Source organism: Triticum urartu, chromosome 5 (genome assembly GCF_003073215.2).
Source record: "Triticum urartu cultivar G1812 chromosome 5, Tu2.1, whole genome shotgun sequence".
NCBI classification, from domain to species: Eukaryota; Viridiplantae; Streptophyta; class Magnoliopsida; order Poales; family Poaceae; genus Triticum; species Triticum urartu.
The window spans coordinates 402,816,308-402,825,101 of record NC_053026.1 but is presented as its reverse complement, the minus strand read 5'-3'; positions in this window follow the sequence as shown (position 1 = coordinate 402,825,101).

Here is an 8,794-nt window from a genome sequence, read left to right as displayed (position 1 = left end):
CGTCAGACATGGGCGTGATGGTCGGAGGAGAACGGGGTGGTGGAAGACGAATCCCGGCGCACCCCTACCTGGCGCGCCAAATGTCAGATTTCGGGTTCCGGCAGACCCTTGAGGTTCGAACACTGGGGTGCACGTGGAGATTTCGCCTCCTACCTACCTGCACCCGTCCGCCTTGCTAGGATCTAAACTATGGCAAGAACAACACAAGAGACACAGGGTTTATACTGGTTCGGGCCACCGTTGTGGTGTAATACCCTACTCCAGTGTGTGGTGTGGTGGATTGCCTCTTGGGCTGATGATGATGAACAATACAAGGAAGAACAGCCTCGCGAGGGTCTGTTCTTGGCTGGGGCGATGACCTGCTGGGAGGAGCTCAGTCACCCTTCTCTCTCTCTCTACCTGATCTTCTTTATCCTTCGATCCCTCTTCTTTTCTTCCCACCTCCTCTCCCCCTTGCTCTGTGGGTGGCTGGTCCTATTTATAGAGGCCCTGGTCCTCTTCCCAAATATCGGGCGGGAAGGGAGCCAACAATGGCAGGCTAATTTGAAGGGGGACAACTGGTATCAGCTATCCTGACAAAAGTAGTCTTCGCCTGCGCAAAGCTCTGGTGATGACGCCGTCTCGGGCTCCACGATGACCTCCGTCTTGTAGTCCTCATGGTCTTGGTCTCGTTGCACCGAAATGGCAACCTTTGCCTGATGCCTCGGTACTCCGCGGCTGCGCTTGCCCCCTTTGTACCAAAGAGGAAAGGAGGACACTACGCGGGCTGGCACCCGCCTGGCGCCCTCGGTCGTCATGGCTTGCGTCACGGGCACCTCGTGAGGTACCCCGCCTTGATCTCTCCGCCTCCTCGTGAGCTAGCCTGACGAGGCCGTGCCTAAGGAAGCTCCGCGTCGTCCGCCCCGCGAGGCTTGGCCCCTCGCGAGGGTCTTGGTTTGTGTTGGTGAAGATGGGCCGCGCTGGGCCCCCCTTTGAGCCACGCCACAGGCCGCAGGCAGGCAAGTCTGGAGACCCCCGTTCCCAGAACGCCGACACCCAAGGCGAAGAACTTGGGCGGATATATCCTTTATCCAGTAACTCCTTAATCTACTTCTTAATCTCTTCCAAATCCTTTGCGGGCATCCTGTATGGTCTCTTAGATATTGGTCCTATGCCTGGCAAAAGATCAATTAAAAACTCAATATCTCTATCTGGTGGCATGCCTGGCAACTCCTTTGGAAATACATCAGGGAAATCCTTCACTACTGGTACTTCCTCCTGCACAACTCCTGTTAACGAATTTACTTGGGTCTCTTCAGCACATGCCGGGATACATACTTGATCCTTCCTCCTTCTGGGGTGGTAAGCAAAATTGACTTCCTGGCGCAATCGATGTTCCCTCCATACATCGATAGCCAATCCATACTCAAAATTACATCCAAACCATGTGATTCCAAAATGATTAAATCCGAGGGAAACACATGCCTGCCTATACTCAATGGCACTTGAAAACATCCTTGGCTGGCCATATACTCCGCTCCTGGTGAGCTTACTAATGTAGGTGTTCTAAGAACTTTGGTGGGCAGGTCATACTTATCCATGAATCCCCTTGATATGTATGAATGTGATGCACCAGTATCAAAAAGAATGACTGTAGTAAATGAATTAACCAAAAACTTACCGATTACTGCATCCGGCTGCTCTTCAACCTTCTCCACATTAACGTGGTTCACCTGTCCCCTATTGAAAGGGTTCGGCTTCTTCCCAGAGCTTCCATTGTCATTTCCATTCTGAGATTCAGGACATTCATTGGCATAATGTCCGGTCCTCTGGCACTTAAAGCAAGTGACTTGGCTTAGGTCTCTCTTGGCTGGGGTTGATGGGTTGGTACGGTTCTGGTCGTTGCTTCCTCCATTCCCATTACCATTCTTGGGGCCATTATGATTGTGCGAGCTACCTCCTCCATGGGTATGCTGAAAATGTCCTCCCGGTTTAGGGGTAAAACGTGGCTTCTGCTGAGCTCCTGAATTGTACTTCCCTTGTCCATACTTCCTCTTGTGGTTCTCAATTTGCTGCTGCTCCCCTTCAATCATAAGAGCACGATCTACCAACTCCTGGTAGTTGTTGAAAGTTGCTACCATCAACTGCATGCTCAACTCATCATTCAGTCCTTCCAGAAACTTCTCCTGCTTAGCTGCATCTGTAGCAACGTCATCTGGGGCATAACGTGCTAGCTTACTAAAGTCCTCCACATATTGGCCAACTGTCCGTCCTCCTTGGCGCAAGTTGTGAAACTCACGCTTCTTCATGGCCATAGCTCCTGCTGAAACATGGGCAGTACAGAAAGCCTGCTAGAACTGGTACCATGTGATAGTATCGATAGGGAAAGTGGCGGTGAAATTCTCCCACCATGATGCTGTGGGTCCGTCAAGCTGATGTGCGGCAAACTTCACCTTTTCCGCATCTGTGCATCCTGCTGTGGTCAACTCCCTTGCTGTCTTGCGGAGCCAATCATCTGCTACTATTGGCTCGGTGCTACTGGAAAACACCGACGGGTTCAGCCTAAGAAAACAGGCTAGGTGATCAACAGGTGGTGGTGGTGTTGGGTTGTTGTTGTTGTTCCCCTGATTCTGATTCTGGACTAGCAACTGCATCAATGTGTTCTGCTGCTGGATCAACTGAGTGAGCTCCGGTGGGAAGGTAAATCCGGGGTCACGTCTCGGAGGCATCTGAGGGTTTAGAAAATATGAGATTTAAGAATAGAGGGGTCTAAAGAGAAAACACTACCCATATGCACATGAGGAAAAAGCAAACAATTCACTTCATTCAATCAAACAAGGGCATACAATCGATCTAACTATCGCAAAAGTGCTCGGACTACTATATTTACATGGTGGACTACTACTATTGATGGGGTGGTCTACTAGAAATATTCTTCGGTTGCAGACTCCATGATATCTCCTCCTGCTTCATCAACATAGTCATCGTCGCTATCGTCTGGGTCCGAGTCGGTGTCGTCGATGATGATGTAGTCTTCCGGGCGAATCTCCTTGGGTTCTTCGTCTTCCTCTACTGGTGTAGGGACTCCCATGAATATTCCGATCTTCTTAACTAGGTCGTCATTCTTCTCCAGTAGTGTCGCAATTTCCTCCTCATATCCATCGTGTGTAAACTTGAGTTCTTCCTCCAGTTCCTTGATTCTTGTCCTCGCCTTCTTCAGATCTACCATGTCAGCGCACATCTGGTTCTCCTGACATCGAATGTGCTGGTTTAACTCCTGGATAAAGGCTGCAATTGATCTGTCCTTCCTGGTGCTGATCATCTCCCAGTGCTCATCTCGGCACCCACAAATCTGGTAGATAGTATCCTTGAGATCATTGCGGTAACTTCTCCAATGCGTCCCATGGCGATGTGAGCTGCCATGCTCTTTCCTAGACTCCAGGTTGGTGCATCAAAGGAAAACTCTATGGGCTCAGTGACTGGCATGAACGTCCTTCCTGGAACTTGAAATTGAATCATCCAGCGTTCTTCTTCAGGTAAAGTGGCGTTGTAGGTTCCGGTGAAGCTTGGTACTCCTATGTTCAGATATCTAGTGACTTCCTTCAAGTGACGTCCAAAGGGTGTATCTTCATCCGGTTGCGTGGACTTGTTCCTTGCATCCGCCATCCTAAAAGAGTAGAAAAGATGAGGAGTCAGAATGAGAAGAGTGAGTAGTGATCTAGGGCTTTAGCTTAGTGGTCGTGTCCTACAGTCAGCGTGTGCTCTGATACCATCTTGTAGCGACCAGACCTCAAATGGTCCAATCTCTGTGCTCCGGTGTCATCCTTGGATCAGTAATGCTGACACCACACAGAACTTGAAGGATTTATAACAGAGTAGCAATCACACACTTATTACATCGAGAGTCTCAAAAGAGAACTTATTACAATAAATATGGCTTAAGGCCATCTAATAACGATAACAGCGGAAGGCTTGGAAGATAAGTGGGTCCATCAACTCCAACGGCATCACTGAGTATAGAACCACGACCTAAAGGCACCTTACTCGTCGTTTGAAAAGTCTGCAACATGAACGTTGCAGCCCGAAACGGGTCAGCACATGGAATATGCTGGCAATGTAACACATAGAGAGCAATGAAAGAATAAGACTATACTACATGCATATTTGGCTGGTGGAAAGCTCTATGGTTACAATTTTGCGTAAAGCCAATTTTTCCCTACTGCAAAGGAATACATTTTATTTAACTATCATGGTGGTTGTTAAACATTGAGAGTGTAGACACCCTCTCAATCCCAATTAAGTATCATCATTAAAAACCCAACAATATTAATTAGAGTAACAGGATGAGATTCCCATGATAATCCAAGTACTAGATACTCAAGATGTCCATAACCGGGGACACGGCTAACCATGATTAGTTTATACACTTTGCCGAGGTTTGCGCACTTTTCCCCACAAGACTCAATCTCCTCCGTTGGGATTCTCGCACTACATGATGTTTGAGAAACGGATGACCGAGACATAGTCTTTCAGAAGCGCTCACACCTTACGAGCGGGTAGACCGTTACACCTACTTTCCCCTACATCTGCTAGTCTACCACTGTAAGAGTTCGCACAACTTAGTCAACTATGCTAGAGCCCATAGTAGCTTGTGGCTGCACACGGAAGTTTCTAGTATGAATAATCTCATGATCCCTTTGAGCCTGGGTGGCGGTCCAAAAGAAAACAGGCAATCGCTGGAATACCCAGGTGCCTCAATCCACCCAGATGTGTATTTAAGTTGCCACCTTAGATGAACCTTTAATTTAACAAACTCACATCTGTCATGGATACACTCACCCAATCCACGTCTACTAGCATAGCATGGCATAATAAGCAAACGTAGAAGTAACTTCCAAAGGTTTGATAATAACAGGTAATAGGTACTACCTCATCTACTTCCCAAACCCACAATTTAATTAGATCCTAATCATGCAATGTGCGAGGATTGATCTAATGCAATAAAAACTGGGTAATAGGAAGTATGATCAAAGTGTTACTTGCCTTGCTGATGATCCGCAAAACCTAGCGATTTGAAGTAGCAAGCGGCGCACTCCGGGTACTCTATCGCAAACAAACAAGCATACAATAAGTACTCAAGTAATGCACAGGTAAAACTCAAATAAGAGATCTAACCAGAAAGTTCAACTTAAGAACTTCGGTTGGCAAAAAGAATCAAATCGAGCGAAGCAACTAAAAACAAACGGCGAAAGAAACAAGCTTTGTTTACTAATCTGGATCTAGGTCAAATTTTACAGAAGCAAAAACTGGTTTGAGTTGGTTAAACGGAAAGAGGGTTTCGAGACGAAACTCCAAGCGCTTGAATCGCCTGATTCCGATAAACGAGCGAAGAGTTATACTAAAACAAAAATCGGATCAGGAATCGCGATCAGAAAAATCGCGGATTTAATCCGAGAAAAAGAAAAACGACGAACAGAAAAACGAACGAACATTCGTTATCTGGATCTAAACGATGAACACGTTCGTTAAAATGAAGGAACGAGCGAATGCTCGCTAATTAACTAAACCGAGAAAAAAACCGATCTATCTAAAAAACGAATCGAAAAAACCCGGTGAAAACCAACGGTTTTCTAAAGAAACGGCGGGTGGCGGCGGGCTCCGGCGGCGGCGGCAGCAGGCGGCGGCGGCGGCTAGGGTTAGGGTTTAGGCGGCAGCGGGTTGGGCTTGGGGCGCGGCTCGGGTGGGCTGCTGGGGCTCGGGGCGGCGCTATATAAAGCCCCCGGAGGAGTCCGGGCCTAACACGGCCCGTAGGTTGGTTCGGACTTTTAAAAAAAAATTATTACGCGCAGAAAAACAAACAAAAGAATACTAGACAGACTCCAAAAATCCCGAAATAAATTTTCCCCGGCTTGTAAAATCAAGCCGCACAGGATGAACATTTATTTGGGGTCTAAATGCAATTTGGAAAAACGCGCATTTTCCTAAATTCAAATAAAATAGCAAATAAAACCAAAATAAAAACTTATTTGATTTTATTATTAAATCCTCAATATTTTTTTATTTTGGGAAAGTCATTTTATTCCCTCTCTCATATTTTGATAATAGAAATAATTGAAGATAAAAATAAATAAAATCAAATGATCCTATTTTCAAAATTTGAGAAAACTCAAATATGAAAATAACGAAATCCCCAACTCTCTCTGAGGGTCCTTGAATTGCGTAGAATTTCTAGGATCAACCCAAAATGCAAATAAATATGATATGCAATGATGATCTATTGTATAACATTCCAAATTGAAAATTTGGGATGTTACACAAATACGGTGTCAACTACATGATCACGCAAGCAATATGACAATGATGAAGCGTGTCATAATAACGGAATGGTGGAAAGTTGCATGGCAATATATCCCGGGATGGCTATGGAAATGCCATAATAGGTAGGTATGGTGGCTGTTTTGAGGAAGGTATATGGTGGGTGTAAGGTACCGGCGAAAGTTGCGCGATACTAGAGAGGCTAGTAATGGTGGAAGGGTGAGAGTGCGTATAATCCATGGACTCAACATTAGTCATAAAGAACTCACATACTTATTGCAAAAATCTATTAGTTATCGAAACAAAGTATTACGCGCATGCTCCTAGGGGGATAGATTGGTAGGAAAAGACCATCGCTCGTCCCCGACCGCCACTCATAAGGAAGACAATCAATAAACAAATCATGCTCCGACTTCATCACATAACAGTTCACCATAGTGCATGCTACGGGAATCACAAACTTCAACACAAGTATTTCTCAAATTCACAACTACTCAACTAGAATGACTCTAATATCACCATCTCCATATCTCAAAACAATTATCAAGTATCAAACTTCTCATAGTATTCAATGCACTTCTATGAAAGTTTTTATATTATTCCTAAAAGCAAATTTCCATGTTGTTCTAAAGGACTCTAAAAATAATATAAGTGAAGCATGAATGCATGATAGATCAATTATTTATATAAAATAAAACCACCGCCGTGCTTTAAAAGATATAAGTGAAGCACTAGAGCAAAAACTATATAGCTCAAAAGATATAAGTGAAGCACATAGAGTATTCTAATAAATTTCAAATCATGTGAGTCTCTCTCAAAAGGTGTGTACAGCAAGGATGATTATGGTAAACTAAAAAGCAAAGACTAAAATCATACAAGACGCTCCAAGCAAAACACATATCATGTGGTGAATAAAAAATATAGCTCCAAGTAAAGTTACCGATAGACGAAGACGAAAGAGGGGATGCCTTCCGGGGCATCCCCAAGCTTAGGATTTTTGGTGTCCTTGAATTTTTACCTTGGGGTGCCATGGGCATCCCCAAGCTTAGGCTCTTGCCACTCCTTGTTCCATAATCCATCAAATCTTTACCCAAAACTTGAAAACTTCACAACACAAAACTCAAAAGAGAAAATCTCGTGAGCTCCGTTAGCAAAAGAAAACAAAACACCACTTCAGGGTACTGTAATGAACTCAGTATTTATTTATATTGGTGTTAAACCTACTGTATTGCAACTTCTCTATGGTTTATAAACTCTTTTACTAGCCATATATTCATCAAACTAAGCAATCAACACACGAAAAACAGAATCTGTCAAAAACAGATCAGTCTGTAGTAATCTGTAGGTTTCTACCACTTCTGTAACCCCAAAAATTCTAAAATAAATTGCTGGACGTGATGAATTTATCTATTAATCATCTTCAAAAATAATTAACTAAATAGCACTCTCCAATAAAAAATGGCAGCAATTCTCGTGAGAGCTAAAGTTTCTGTTTTTTACAGCAAGATCAAAAAGACTTTCCCCAAGTATTCCCAACGGTTATACTTGGCACAAACACTAATTAAACACAAAAAACACAACCAAAACAGAGGCTAGATAAATTATTTATTACTAAACAGGAGCAAAAATCAAGGAATAAAAATAAAATTTGGGTTGCCTCCCGACAAGCGCTGTCGTTTAACGCCCCTAGCTAGGCATAAAAGCAAGGATAGATCCAGGTATTGCCATCTTTGGTAGGCAATCCATAAGTGGCTCTCATAATAGATTCATATGGTAATTTAATTTTTCTTTCTAGGGAAGTTTTCCATGCCATTCCTTAACGGAAATTGGAATCTAATGTTCCCTTCCTTCATATCAATAATTGCACCAATCATTCTAAGGAAAGGTCTACCAAGAATAATAGGACATGAAAGATTGCAATCTATGTCAAGAACAATGAAATCTACAGGAACATAGTTCCTATTTGCAACAATAAGAACATCATTAATTCTTCCCATGGGTTTCTTAATAGTGGAATCCGCAAGGTGCAAGTATAAAGAACAATCATCAAATTTAGGGAATCCTAGCAAATCACATAAAGTTTTCAGAATCGTGGAAACACTACCACCCAAATCACACAAAGCATAACACTCATGATCTTTAATTTTTATTTTTATTTTAGGTTCCCACTCATCATAAAGTTTTCTAGGGATAGAAACTTCCAACTCAAGTTTTTCTTCATAAGATTGCATCAAAGCATCAACGATATGTTTAGTAAAAGCTTTATTTTAACTATAAGCATGAGGAGAATTTAGCACGGATTGCAACAAGGAAATACAATCTATCAAAGAGCAATTATTATAATTACATTCCTTGAAATACAAGATAGTGGGTTCATTGATATCTAAAGTTTTGACCTCTTTAATCCAACTTTTACCAATTTTTGCATCAAGATCTAAAACTCCGAATTTTTGGAACGCCTTCTAGGTAAAGGTGGCTCATCTTCAGTCCATAATTATCA